A 13,655-nucleotide genomic window follows, 5' to 3' on the forward strand; every position below is an offset into this window, starting at 1 on the left:
TGACTCTAGGCCTTACTTCAAACTCCGCTGGACAGTTAGTCATAGGTTGGCTGTCTACCTTACTACACCTACGAAGACATAGGGGGCAACATTGGGAGAGGGGCGTCTCTAGGGTCCCGGAAGACCTCCAAGCCTTCCCGTCATACGGGTGGCGTCCTAGCCATAACATAATTGGGGGACGTTAGAAACTAGTAACATCTGGAACCAAAGAACGAGAGAGAGAGAGCTGTAGAGAACGAACGAACGAGAACAGCAGTTGTGAGGACTATTCCGAATGCTCAGCAGGATAGGACTACAACACACAGGCGCTAGTGGTGGGGAACAATTTCCATCTGTGAAGGAAACTCTGGATGTGCCCATCGGACCGGCCGGTCTCTGAGAGCCCTGTTAAACGTACTCTGGATAGAGGATCCTGAAGCCTTCAGTAAAGAGGTAAAGAGACTGCAACCTTGTGTCCTCATTATTGACTGTACCTGACACCATCACCATCCACCTTACTGGGAAGCCCTGGGGACACACTTCACCTGTGGGAAGGTATACCATCTAGCTGCCATTCCATCACCCCAGCGGACCCCACAGCAGCGTCGGTCACCCTGACCGAACACCACAGGTGGCGTCACGAACCACTGACAGACTGTTCCACCACCTTTATTGGACGCCCCTTAGCAGGGTCGAGGACCGGGTCTAGCCACCGTGACAGCCTCAGAACCGAACCAGAGAGGCCCGGTACCGAAACGCATGGCCCTGTGTCTGGGGGCGATCCATAATAGCGTGGTGGTCCTTGTTGACTGCCGTAATTCTGACCACTGGACCAACAAGATCGGGACTCTGGATTGACTACTGTAATAGCATGGTGGTCCTTGCTGACTGCCGGAATTCTGACCACTGGACCAACAAGATTGGGACTCTGGATTGACTACTGTAATATCCTGGTGGTCCTTGCTGACTGCCGGAATTCTGACCACTGGACCAACAAGATTGGGACTCTGGATTGACTACTGTAATATCCTGGTGGTCCTTGCTGACTGCCGGAATTCTGACCACTGGACCAACAAGATTGGGACTCTGGATTGACTACTGTAATATCCTGGTGGTCCTTGCTGACTGCCGGAATTCTGACCACTGGACCAACAAGATTGGGACTCTGAATTTCCCTATTAGACTGGGACATCTATCTCAGGAAAGAATAAATCAGGGGCACGCATAGCCGCCTCCCTAATCCAATTGGGCATTTAGGCGGCCCATTATTAAAATCTGCGTGCGTTGCAGGGATTAGCAAATTATCACATGTCCCGTGCATAAATCATAACTTATTAGGATGGGAATGAGACAAGAAGGACGACTTCAGTTCTGCAACCTGCGGCCCCCAAAATAAAGCTTCTCGGGACAGCAAAGTCTTAGAAAAGCAATTGTCCTGGCACGTTAAGCAGTTGTAAAGCCCGAGTGTGATGTATAATGAATGACACGCTCTCCGCACCGCACACCGCAGCCTTCACAAAGAGAACATTTCACATCAAACAGCATCCAAGACACGGACGAGACGTCTATCCTTCATCTCTGCTGCACAAGTCTTGTTATTTCTGGGTAAAGTCCTCACTTACCCGCGGCATCGTCTCATCTTTATTTCTACAAACATCCAGAAAAACAAAATTAAATATTTGGTTGACAGAAAAACGACAGAAGAGCGCAGATCATCAGAAACTGTGTTTTCCATCTGGAGAGATTAAAGGGGTCTTCCTTGTACCATTCGATTCAGAAGAGTCGGGCTGCAATACCACATATAACCTATGGGCGGAGGGGGAGCTGTTTTCCAAAAAAAATTAACCATGGTTTAATAATGTGCAACTACCATAATGAATATTAGCAGCATATGTACAATCTCCACAGTCGTCCTTTCCACCGCACCTACGACAGGTGGTGAGACCCCTGAGATGCCCCCTGGCAAACACTGCTGTTGCTATAGGGGGTGCCCGTTACACTGAATTACCTGATCCAGTGTATCATCCCGAGGATAAAGGAACCTATAATCCACATAGCAGGCAGTTACTAAATCCGAAGATGGCAAATTATAATCCCCCCCAGAATTCCTCCAGAGCTGGAAGCAAAAGAACCAGTTTCACATGAAATAGCCAAGGTTCCTGGAGGAGCAACCAACAAATTATCAGGACACTTCCTATCTCCTGGCCCACGTAGGTGGTGGACGCAGGCTCCGGGGGACCGCCACATGGGATGCAGATTGACAAATTGTGGCTCTAAAATTTGCAGCACAGGTTGATTTTTGTGCGGCGTCTGCACAGATTATTTTTAAGCAGTAGCATGAAAAGTGTATGGCCAATGTATTCAGACTTCTTCAAACCGTGGCGCGCCACCTGTTGTACAACTACAACTATCAGCATGTCCTTCAGGAGTCAGGGCATGCTCAGAGATTTTCAGTAGCTGGAGTGTCGCAGGTTTTTGTACGGGTTTGTTCACACGACTAGAATATGCCGCAGATTTCCTGGACTTTGCTCTTGCTGTTTATACTGGGTAGATTTTCACACCTGCAAAATCCAGATGAAAAATGAACAAATTCTAACGCTGATCCATGGCGAAAACCGCATGTAACATGGATTTGCTCCGGATATGCAGGTAACGTAGAATGCAGCAAAGAATGCTGAAGTGACTTCCATCATGAATTCTGCACATTTGCCTATTTCCGCAATGAAATGTTTCACAGTTGTAAATCTATTAGCTCGTACATTATTCTGCTGCTGATTTCTGGATTTTTCACTTGCAAATATGCACTGAAAATATGAAGCCCCAAACTAAGTCCCAAAGAAAACCCCCCCATTTAGGGCTCATACTCATTTGCGAGAAAAACGGACTAGGGCGTTAGCACTACAGTGGTTAGCACTGTAGCCTTGCAGCACTGGAGTCCTGGGTTCAAACCCCACTAAGGACAACATCTGCAAGGAGTTTGCATGTTCTCCCCGTGTTTGTGTGGGTTTCCTCCGGGCACTCCGGTTTCCTCCCACATTCCAAAGACATACTGATAGGGAATTTAGATTGTGAGCCTCATCAGGGACAGTGATGATAATGTGTGCAAACTGTAAAGCGCTGCGGAATATGTTAGCGCTATATAAAAATAAAGATTATTATTATTAGTGCAATTCAATAAAAAATCTGCTAGGGAAGATGCTACTGGTCCCCAAAAGATGCCAGGGAAGGCCACTGGTCCCCAACCTTTCATGCCCCTAGGGACTTGGTCGGGGTGTCCCTTACACTATTGCAGGGGCTTTCCCATAGATGGCACTTTTTTTTTGGTTGGCACCGCTACTGGCAAGTAGAGAAGATGACCTGGAGACCCTGATGCCGCCCGATGAGACATCAAGCTTGACAAGCGCTGTCTGGGTGTGAATGCACAGCTACCGACCGGTCTGGGGGAAAAGGAGCTGAACTTTACAACCTGTGCATTATTTTACTACAGAGGAGGGTAAGCGGTGACCGATAGCTGTGATGCCGCTTATCTTCTCAGAAGACACATAAATGCACGGGCCTAACTACGGAGGGTGCACTTGGGGAATCAGTAATATAAATAATGTCAGACAGTTGGGGGCGCTATATCAGATTGTGCATTGTGGCACCATTGCTAGAATCAGCAGCTATTGTATTTGTGGGCTACGTAGGGCATTAAAGTGCGAGGGGCTAACCTGCAATACCAGGCATCACCTATTGGAAAGAAGGGGTGCTGTTTTTAGAACAAAAAAAACCAACTCCTTTAAAATGTAAGTTTTTGGGACATTGCCTCATAAAGTCTCCCAGAAGTCCGTGTTTATAGCCTCCTTTTTCGCTTGCATTAAACTAGTTATTCATGACCTTGTTTGCTTCTGTGGCCACAAAGCAGAACGATAAATGGTGCTTTATACATTATTGACAATAAATTCCGTCCTTCCTTCCTCTGCCAAACTATCCGAGTGCTAGAAGATGGATTTATAACCTCTCCGCATGAAGAGATTCTCACCGCACCCCGCACCCTACACAATGCATCCTGATCCTGTTAATCCCGCAGCCCCTGCACTGCAAAATGCCATCATTGTAACTCCGGGATTATGCAAACGCGAATGTGTCGCCATAACAAGCGGGAAGCAAAGTTTTACATAAACCAATAAATATACTAAGAAAAGCCAAATTCGTTTCCTGCAATAAGTTGCCTAAAAATATTAGGCAGGAAGGTTCTATTTATGCCACACACATTCCACGGCGGGGGTCCCAGCGCCTGTGATTGTGGGGACAGTAACATTGATTTTTTTTTTTTTATCTATACAGTGAAGGAAATAAGTATTTGATCCCTTGCTGATCTTGTAAGTTCGGCCACTGACAGAGACATGAACAGTCTATAATTTTAAGGGTCGGTTAATTTTAGCATTGAGAAATAGAATATCAAAAATAAAATCCAGAAAATCACATTGTATAAATTATATACATGTATTTGCATTTTGCAGTGAGAAATAAGTATTTGATCCCTCTGGCAAACAAGACTTAATACTTAATGGCAAAACCCTTGTTGGCAAGCACAGCAGTCAGACGCTTTTTGTAGTTGATGATGAGGTTTGTGCACAAGTCAAGAGGAATTTTCCTCCACTCCTCTTTGCAGATCATCTCTGAATCATTAAGATTTTGAGGCTGTCGCTTGGCAACTCGGAGCTTCATCTCCCTCCATAAGTTTTCTATGGGATGAAGGTCTGCAGACTGGCTAGGCCTCTCCATGACCTTAATGTGCTTCTTTTTCAGCCACTCCTTTGTTGCCTTGGCTGTATGTTGTGGGTCATTGTCTTGCTGGAAGACCCAGCCACGACCCATTTTTAATGTCCTGGAGGAGGGGAGGAGGTTGTCACTCAGGATTTTACAGTACATGGCTCCATCCATTCTCCCATTGATGCGGTGAAGTAGTCCTGTGCCCTTAGCAGAAAAACACCCCTGAAACATAATGTTTCCACCTCCATGCTTGACAGTGGGGATGGTGTTCTTTGGGTCATAGGAAGCATTTCTCTTCCTCCAAACACGGCGAGTTGAGTTAATGTCAGAGACCTAAATTTTTGGCTCATCTGACCACAGCACCTTCTCCCAATCACTCACAGAATCATCCAGGTGTTCATTGGTAAGCTTCAGACAGGCTGCACATGTGTTTTCTTGACCAGGCACTGCAGGGTTGTAAACCTTTATGGCGTAATGTGTTACCAATGGTTTTCCTGGTGACTGTGGTCCCAGCTGCCTTGAGATCATTAACAAGTTCCCTGTGTAGTTTTAGGCTGATCTCTCACCTTCCTCATGATCAAGGATACCCCACGAGGTGAGATTTTGGACGGTGCCCCAGATCGATGTCGATTGACAGTCATTTTGTATTTCTTCCATTTCCTTACTATTGCACCAACAGTTGTCTCCTTCTCACCCAGCGTCTTACTTATGGTTTTGTAGCCGATTCCAGCTTTGTGCAGGTCTATGGTCTTGTCCCTGACATCCTTGTAAAGCTCTTTGGTCTTGCCCATGTTGTAGAGGTTAGAGTCTGATTAATGGAGTCTGTGGACAGGAGTCTTTTATAAAGGTGACTATGTAAGACAGCTGTCTGTAATGCAGGTAACGAGTTGATTAGGAGGGTCTAACTGGTCTGTAGGAGCCAGAACTCTTAATGGTTGGTAGGGGATCAAATACTTATTTCTCACTGCAAAATGCAAATAAATTTATATACTTTATACAGTGTAATTTTCTGGATTTTATTTTTGATATTCTATCTCTTAATGTTAAAATTGACCTACCCTTAACATTATAGACTGTTCATGTGTTTGTCAGTGGGCAAAATTACAAAATCAGCAAGGGATCAAATACTTATTTCCTTCACTGTATATGCAAGAATATAACTTTTATAGTGAGAGCGCTTTGATCCCACTGTAGTCCTTTATCCATTGCACTGGTAATAATTGTTTGCAGTGGAATACCTTTTTAATACTCCACTAATAACAATTTATATGAGAATTGCTTATATGACTATTCCCTAACATTCCAGACCCTGGCGTCCTACGTATAGCCGCCATCTATCTGAGTAAGCACCTTTGAGGTCATTCCAAGGTGAGATCAGTCAGCATGGCTTTTTCTATCTAAAATTGATTTTTCTGTTCCATTTGCTTCGGTCGGGTTAATAAGACGGAGGTGACATTAACCTCTGGACCTGAGTGATGTCAGCGCCCCCCTCACGCTCTTTACCTGGAGGGAGAGCGCGGCTGCAGATGAATGTTCTGGATAGCGGCAGCGACACGTAATGCAGAGCGCGACTTCCTGCGTATTCTAGTCATGTAGCCGCTGAGTTATGGCAGCCAATGCATTCTGGTCAGCGGTGTCGGCGTATACATGATTTATACACATATACTTTATGTGCTTATTAAATTAGGACATTGCTCCGGCTTCATGGACCCGGCGGCTGCAGGTTCTGCAGCCGTACACAAATGATGATGCTTTTTCTTACTTGTTTTTTTTTTTTTGCTTTTGGTTTATTGCATTCACCTTAACTAATTGCTGTTTCTAAACGAGGATATATGAGCGGCCTCAAATCTTCCTCCTGTGTTTAACCCAATTGCTCATACATTAGGCGAGGCATTTTGTGGTTGGGTAAAGATAATATTAAGGTTTTGGGGCTAAAAAGCCGTAAAGAACGTGAAACGCAAAGAGCCCTTTACTGGAGGGCAAAATACAATGTGGCCTCATTATTAGCCTCTAGGGCAGGATAGAGGCATGATGGGGGTAGTAGTTGAAGGGGTTGTCTGATTTTATACAAATAGAGTCAACCACTTTAAAATTGAAAAGGTCTAGAACTTTCTAATATTCCTTGGCCCCGATTCATTAAGATTAGCATTTTGCAGGGAACAGGGAGCTAAATGCGCCAATTTCATAAAGTGACGGTCACGTGCACCTTTCAGTGACTCTGTTGCCTCTTTCCGCTATCCTATGTCTCTGGAAGCATCGAGCTCCGGTTGGGGACTCGAGGACATTTTTTGTGCAATTTGCATCACTTTTGTGGAGTAAAATATGATTGATAACTTGTCATCCGCGACCCCTTCCCATGAAGCTCACCCCAGTTTTCAAAATGTTGGTGGAGCTGGAGTTAGGATGACATAAAAAAGAACATTTTTTTTTATTGTGCAAAAACTTTGTAAAGTTTCAAAAAGTTTTATGCCAGAAATCTGGTCAAAACCTTTACATGAATTGAGGCCTTTGCATTTCAATTTCTTACCATTTTAAAGAATTCTTTTTGCTGTCAGTTAATAATATAAACATATGCTGGTCCTGCTGGCAGCTGACAATTGTATCAAGTCTAGACAATGCTCCAAACTGGTTAAGTAGATCATCGGCACAGATAAGTCCAGAAGTTTACTACAATGTATTGGTAATTCCATGTTTGCTACAATGTATCGTAATTCAAGAATTGTGCTACAATGTATAAATAATTCTAGAAGTTTGCGACAATATATCAGTAACTGTAGAAGTTTGATGCAATGTATCTGTAATTCCATAAGTTTGCTGCAATTTCAGTAATTCTAGAAGTTTGCCACAATATATTGGTAACTGTAGAAGTTTGATACAATGTACGGTATCTGTAATTCCATAAGTTTGCTGCATTGTACAAGTTTGCTACAATCTATCAGTAATTCTAGAAGTTTGCAACAATATATCAGTAACTGTAGAAGTTTGATACAATGTATCTATAATGCCATAAAGTTCCTGCAATGTGTCAGTAATTGTAGACGTTTGCTGCAATGTATCAGTAATTGTAGAAGTTTGCTACAATCTATCAGTAATTCTAGAAGTTTGCAACAATATATCAGTAACTGTAGAAGTTTGATACAATGTATCTATAATGCCATAAAGTTCCTGCAATGTATCAGTAATTGTAGACGTTTGCTGCAATGTATCAGTAATTGTAGAAGTTTGCTACAATCTATCAGTAATTCTAGAAGTTTGCCACAATATATCAGTAACTGTAGAAGTTTGATACAATGTATCTGTAATTCCATAAGTTTGCTGCATTGTATCAGTAATTGTAGAAGTTTGCGGCAATGTGTCAGTTGCATCCTGTGTATCTTCCTGGACTGATACATTTGTCAGCTATGAACAGTTCCTTTTTATACGGTGAACCCTCTTTGAGTGGGCATCTGCTGTGGTCTTCCCATGGGGTGGTCTGCAAGGAAATGATCAATATTTATTTTATATGGTCACACAAAATCATGTCTTGACAAGGGACTAGTCTTTTGGGGAGATTTTACTGTTATCCACCAACTATCTATGTATGTACAGCCCAAATATCCTTCATCACCAATAGGAAACAATGATCAGACAAGTTCTATCTTATCTTTTGTGTCCCCCGAGATAAGCAGCAGAGGCGCCTGACAGCCGCTTATCCCCCAAAACCATAGACTTCACATGTTGATCAGCCTCAAATATGGTGGAACCTATTAGACAATGACTTTTTCCTGTTGGTTCATTACTTGTCCAATCCTTTGTCTTGAGATAAGCAGTTGTGCCTGGCGGCCTCTTATCTTCCTCAACCATAGATAGGTTCACTCAATGGTGGGAAACCGTAGGAAGAAATGATCCGACATGTTGGATTTTTCCCTGTCCAATCCCTTCCCGTGAGATAAGCAGTATACGAGGTGTATGGTATGGCGGCTACTTATCTCCCAACCTCCATAGAAATATCTGGACTATTGGTGGAAGCAGTGATCGGACATGTTGGATCTTTTACCTGTCCAATCTTTTCCTTTCAGGTGACTGGCAGCTGCTTATCGACCTTCCCCATAGATGCCACACGCTCGTCCTGGATCACAAGGATTGGGCATGTTGGACAGGTGACTGGCAGATGCTTTCCTGGTGCTGGAACCAAAGATCAGACATGTAGGTTTTTTTTTATCTGTTCCATTATTTTATGGGCGATAAGCAGCAAAATACATTTTTAACAGCTGCTTATCATCTCCGTCCTTCCTTATAAATAAAATTCTCTTCCACACTGGAGGAGGAACTTGTGCTTGATCTGACCCCACCCTAACAATGAATGGAGGGGGCAAAGTGGGCACTGGGCTGCCCTGTGTTAGGACTTGGCAGTGTTTTTCTTGCGCCCCCTACTGCATACAAATAGTACTGTATACGGTTAGGCGCTATTTACTCGCTGCCTTAATAACTACTCTTTGAAAATAATCTATAATAAAAGATCTTTCCCGCGAGGAATCATCAAGGGGCCAGTGTAAAATGGAGGCATCAAAGACCGCTTTGATGGTTTAATACAACATCTTGACTGGGTCCGTTTCCCTATTTCGTATCCCCAAGGTGACGGCGACCGGTGCACATGGAGCCGGGTGTGATATTTTCCTTTTTAATCTGACTCGCGCATTAGAGAAGTTCCCGTATGGTGAGGCGACATTATTCTGATAGATAACAAAACCTTCAGCTGAGATTTTGGTATTAAATTTTAAACACAGGGGCTCAGACAGCTGGCACCTGGCACCCCTCCTTCCGGTCCCCGCGCTGGCATTCCATCTCCCCCCACCACGCAGCTTGTCCTTTCTCAATCTCATTGCATTTCACGCTGCTCTTTTTTTTTCTGTGCTGAGGAAAGTAATGAAATTATAATATTTATGATGGAATTGCCTTCTGCATCCTCCGTCGTGCGGGTGGCTTAGGCTGTTAAGCACAATTTTCTTCCGTCTTTTTGCTGCCCACCGCTCGCTTAACATATTCCCATTGTGGTCTCTTCTCTCTGTATTGATGCAGAATTATCTACACCCTATACTGCCCAGTCTGTGCCCTCCCCAATTTCAGAGGGTGTTGTGACTGATTGTCATATTTCCCCCCCAAAAAATTACTTATTTATAAATGGAAGCAATAAGTCTCTAGACATAAAAATAGTTTGGAGGGAAATATGGGAAATGCATTTTCTAAAAACCTGAACCTTGATACTTTGCAGCTAAGAACCGCATTGTAGCAATACCGGTGACTATTTGTGGCCCTCCTCCGCATCTGATACCTAAATAGAGAAGTCATTACTTTTTTTTTTTTTTTAGGCATGAAACTTATTCCCACCCTACATCATGTAATTTACTGCCTCCCCCATTCCATATTTAGGGCTCGACAAGGGTGCAGGGCGTGTACAATCATCTGTGAGCAGAACAGTTGGAACTCGACACTGATACATTTTGTTTACAATGATGCATTGTAGCGAAGTTTGATAGGTTTAGCTGACAAAGGACGGTCAAGACCATCGGGTGCACAAACTGCAGCCCACAATGCCCTTCTGTGTGGCCCCTAAACATCGGGCCCCAGCAGTGTTTGCATGTGTCAGAAAGAAAAGGAGTAGCATAAAGCTTAGCACCATACCCATGACTTTATCGGAGAGAGCCACATGCATGGTGTCTGCGGAGTGCTGCTGGGGGAGAATGGGACCCCAATTCTCCTGATAGGTTGGAGCCCTGCGATACATTCATGGTATATATTATTGGCACAATATGTCTCACCTTAGGCTTGCACCCCTGATTTATATTCTATGGCTCCGATTCATTAATACTGATGTTGCACATGCCAGTCTTAAGGGGCTGGAGTAACAGGCAACTAAGCCCTTTAGATGCCACCTAATTAATTAAGTGAATGTAGAAAAGAAAAGTTACTGCAGGCAATGACTGGATTACATCTCTGGAGTAAGTTGTGCCTAGTGGAATAGCTTTTCATGAGTTTGATGGGCTACGACCCGTCCTGCCCATTCTCCACACATATTGGGCAGGGTCCTCTTTCTTTCTGTACCCGTTAGTGCCTTGTTTTTGCTCATGTTTATTGTATTTGTTTATATTTGCCCCCTTTTCACAAGTAAAGTACTATGGAATAAATGGTGCTATGGAAATGTCTAATAATAATAATTTGTATAGCTGGTCAGGATAGGAGTGAGAAAATGGCAAAATTTGCAATATGTTTTGCACAGCTTCCACATTGTGCATAAATGTTGCCATGTGCAATAAACCAATGAAACAAGAACAATGTCAGGAGCTGGACACAACTAACATAACAAGTGTTTCCTCCAAATGCTGCACAAAGGACCACTGATTACTGACTCCTTCTGGACCAGCATCTTAGCAGAGCCCCTCTGGCTGTTATAACCTGCTGCAGACATCGTGCATAAACAGATATCCGCTTCTTCTGGCAAATTTCCTAATTTTCAATGTAGGTTGAACAATTTTTATTTCAGCTGAAGATAGATGATAGATAGATGCAGTATAATACAACCTTTTGTCTATGAACACGTCACAGTTGTGGTCAGTTGCACTGACATGGCACACCCGGGTACCCCAAAACTGGTCTTATCGGAAAGACATGAAAATTAAATCGTGGGTATTTTACATTTTTTTTCAATGTGTGGTCTCTCCCTTTTCTCTTTTTGGGACATATGTAATTTATAGATGGAGTCCTCTACTCCTTGTGTAATACTACATTTCTCCAGCAGTGGCCGCCATTGAGAACGAGCTTCCGGCTGCAGCTCCTCCCATGAGGATCGATACATTGTTACTACAATGTATCAGCTGCATAAACAGGAAAGCAATATAATCTTTCTGGATATTCTGTATCTGCTTCTTTATGCATGAAGTTACATTGTGCAGAATTTTTGTTTTCCACGTGAGCCGCACAGGATAAATCGCCCTCATTCTACCAATCGCTAAAGGAAAGACACATGGTCCCAATACTTGCCAGCCTCCACAGCCTCACATGAAATTATTAATGTCAGAAAGGGGTAATTTACTGATTCCCGTCAGCAGAGTACCATCACAGAGCGGCTTATTTCTCTCCACCAGCATCAAGTCATTATCTCCCAGTGCCCCCTGCTGAGGCCGCACGGGCCGACAGCCCAAGAGCTGAGCGCTGGCAAATCTGCACATTGCCCAGGGCTACATAAAGAATTGATTGGGCAACGTAACAGTGGGGTTAGGTAATTATAATCTGTACACACTTTCCCCCACCCCCCAATCATGGAAGCTTTCGAGGGAATGACTGCCTGGGGAGATGCAGTCAGCAAACTTCAAATTGTAATTTTCATTGGGATCCATAAAGAGAGGCAGGCGGCATCCCTGTTACTGCAAATTGTTATCATGGAACCAATTTGGTTGCAGATGGTGCTGGGGTTGGCCCGGTGCCATGCCAGATGTCTGTGCCCCATTAAAGTGACTGTCACTTACTCTCAAGGACAAGCGCCCTCTGGTGGGCATGACAAGCGCATTGCACCCCCAGAGCCTTGAAAGAGAAAGGACTTTCTGGCAATTTGTGCCTAAAGACCAGATGTTTGCCAATGACGTACACCTTGGTCATGCCAATTTCTGGGAAAGCTGAGTGACATCCAATATGGCCAACATTAAAGGGGTCTTCCATTGCATCTCACTTCTGCATTGAGAGATGTGAGTGTCTAATGGCGTTACATTGACAGGTGGATGCCAGGAAGCATTCATCATACCTGGCAGCTCCTGTTATCCTGACAGGCCCCTGCAATGTCATCAGCTCCTGTCACCTACCCCCACCCCCCCTCCATGAAGAAGTGAAAGGCGCTGGAGAACCCCCTTATAGCATATACAGCTTTTCCAGGATGCAGTGATCTACTTTAAGGGGCAAAGTGCGGTCTAGGTCATTCAGACCTAGTTATTGTTTCAGCTTAAGTGTATTTCTGATGTCACCCAGCTTTCCCAACAAGGTGCCATGGCATGCCTAGCTATGTACTCCTATATGTCTGATGTCACCCAGCTTTCCCAAAAAGATGCCATGGCACAACTAGCTATGTACTCCTATATCTCTGATATCAACCAGCTTTCCCAAAAAGATGCCATGGAACGCCTATCTATATACTCCTTTATGTCTGATTTCACCCAGCTTTCCCCAAAAGATGCCATGGAACGCCTATCTATATACTCCTTTATGTCTGATTTCACCCAGCTTTCCCAAAAAAGTGCCATGGAACGCCTATCTATATTCTCCTTTATGTCTGATTTCACCCAGCTTTCCCAAAAAAGTGCCATGGCATGCCTAGCTATGTACTCCTATATGTCTGATGTCACCCGGCTTTCCCAAAAAGGTGCCATGGCATGACTAGCTATGTATTCCTATATCTCTGATGTCAACCAGCTTTCCCAAAAAGATGCTATGGAACGCCTATCTATATACTCCTTTATGTCTGATTTCACCCAGCTTTCCCAAAAAGTGCCATGGCACGACTAGCTATGTATTCCTATATCTCTGTCACCCAGCTTTCCCAAAAAGGTGCCATGGCATGACTAGCTATGTACTCCTATATCTGTGATGTCACCCGCCTTTGCCAGAGTCAGATGCCATGCCTAGTTATGTATTCGTGTTGCTCTGATGCCACCCAACTTTCCCAGAAACAGATATAACTAAGTCACGGTAGAAGAAGAGAAAGGAATGAGCCTTTTGCACTTTTTGTGATTTTCTTGTTTCTATTATTTTTTTTCTCCACATTTTAATTTTACTCCTTTAACTTCAAGGATGCGACAAGTTTATTAGCGAGCGTCCTGCCAGTCTGGGGGATGTGTTTGTTATGCCAGCCATGTGAGCGCAGTCATCTTACAGTCGGTAATTATGGGATTCATTAA

The 13,655-nt window shown here is 43.9% G+C and overlaps 1 long non-coding RNA gene across 1 annotated transcript in view; it reads left to right on the forward strand.

Moving 5' to 3' along the window:
- LOC138645792 (uncharacterized) overlaps nt 1–8,903 on the forward strand; it is a 38,816-nt gene extending 29,913 nt beyond the window's left edge. Inside the window, exon 3 of the long non-coding RNA XR_011314762.1 lies at nt 8,793–8,903. This is a non-coding gene — a long non-coding RNA (uncharacterized lncRNA). The remainder of the gene's footprint in view (nt 1–8,792) is intronic.
- The last annotated feature ends 4,752 nt before the right edge of the window (nt 8,904–13,655 follow it).

Source organism: Ranitomeya imitator, chromosome 7 (assembly GCF_032444005.1).
Source record: "Ranitomeya imitator isolate aRanImi1 chromosome 7, aRanImi1.pri, whole genome shotgun sequence".
Classification (NCBI taxonomy): domain Eukaryota; kingdom Metazoa; phylum Chordata; class Amphibia; order Anura; family Dendrobatidae; genus Ranitomeya; species Ranitomeya imitator.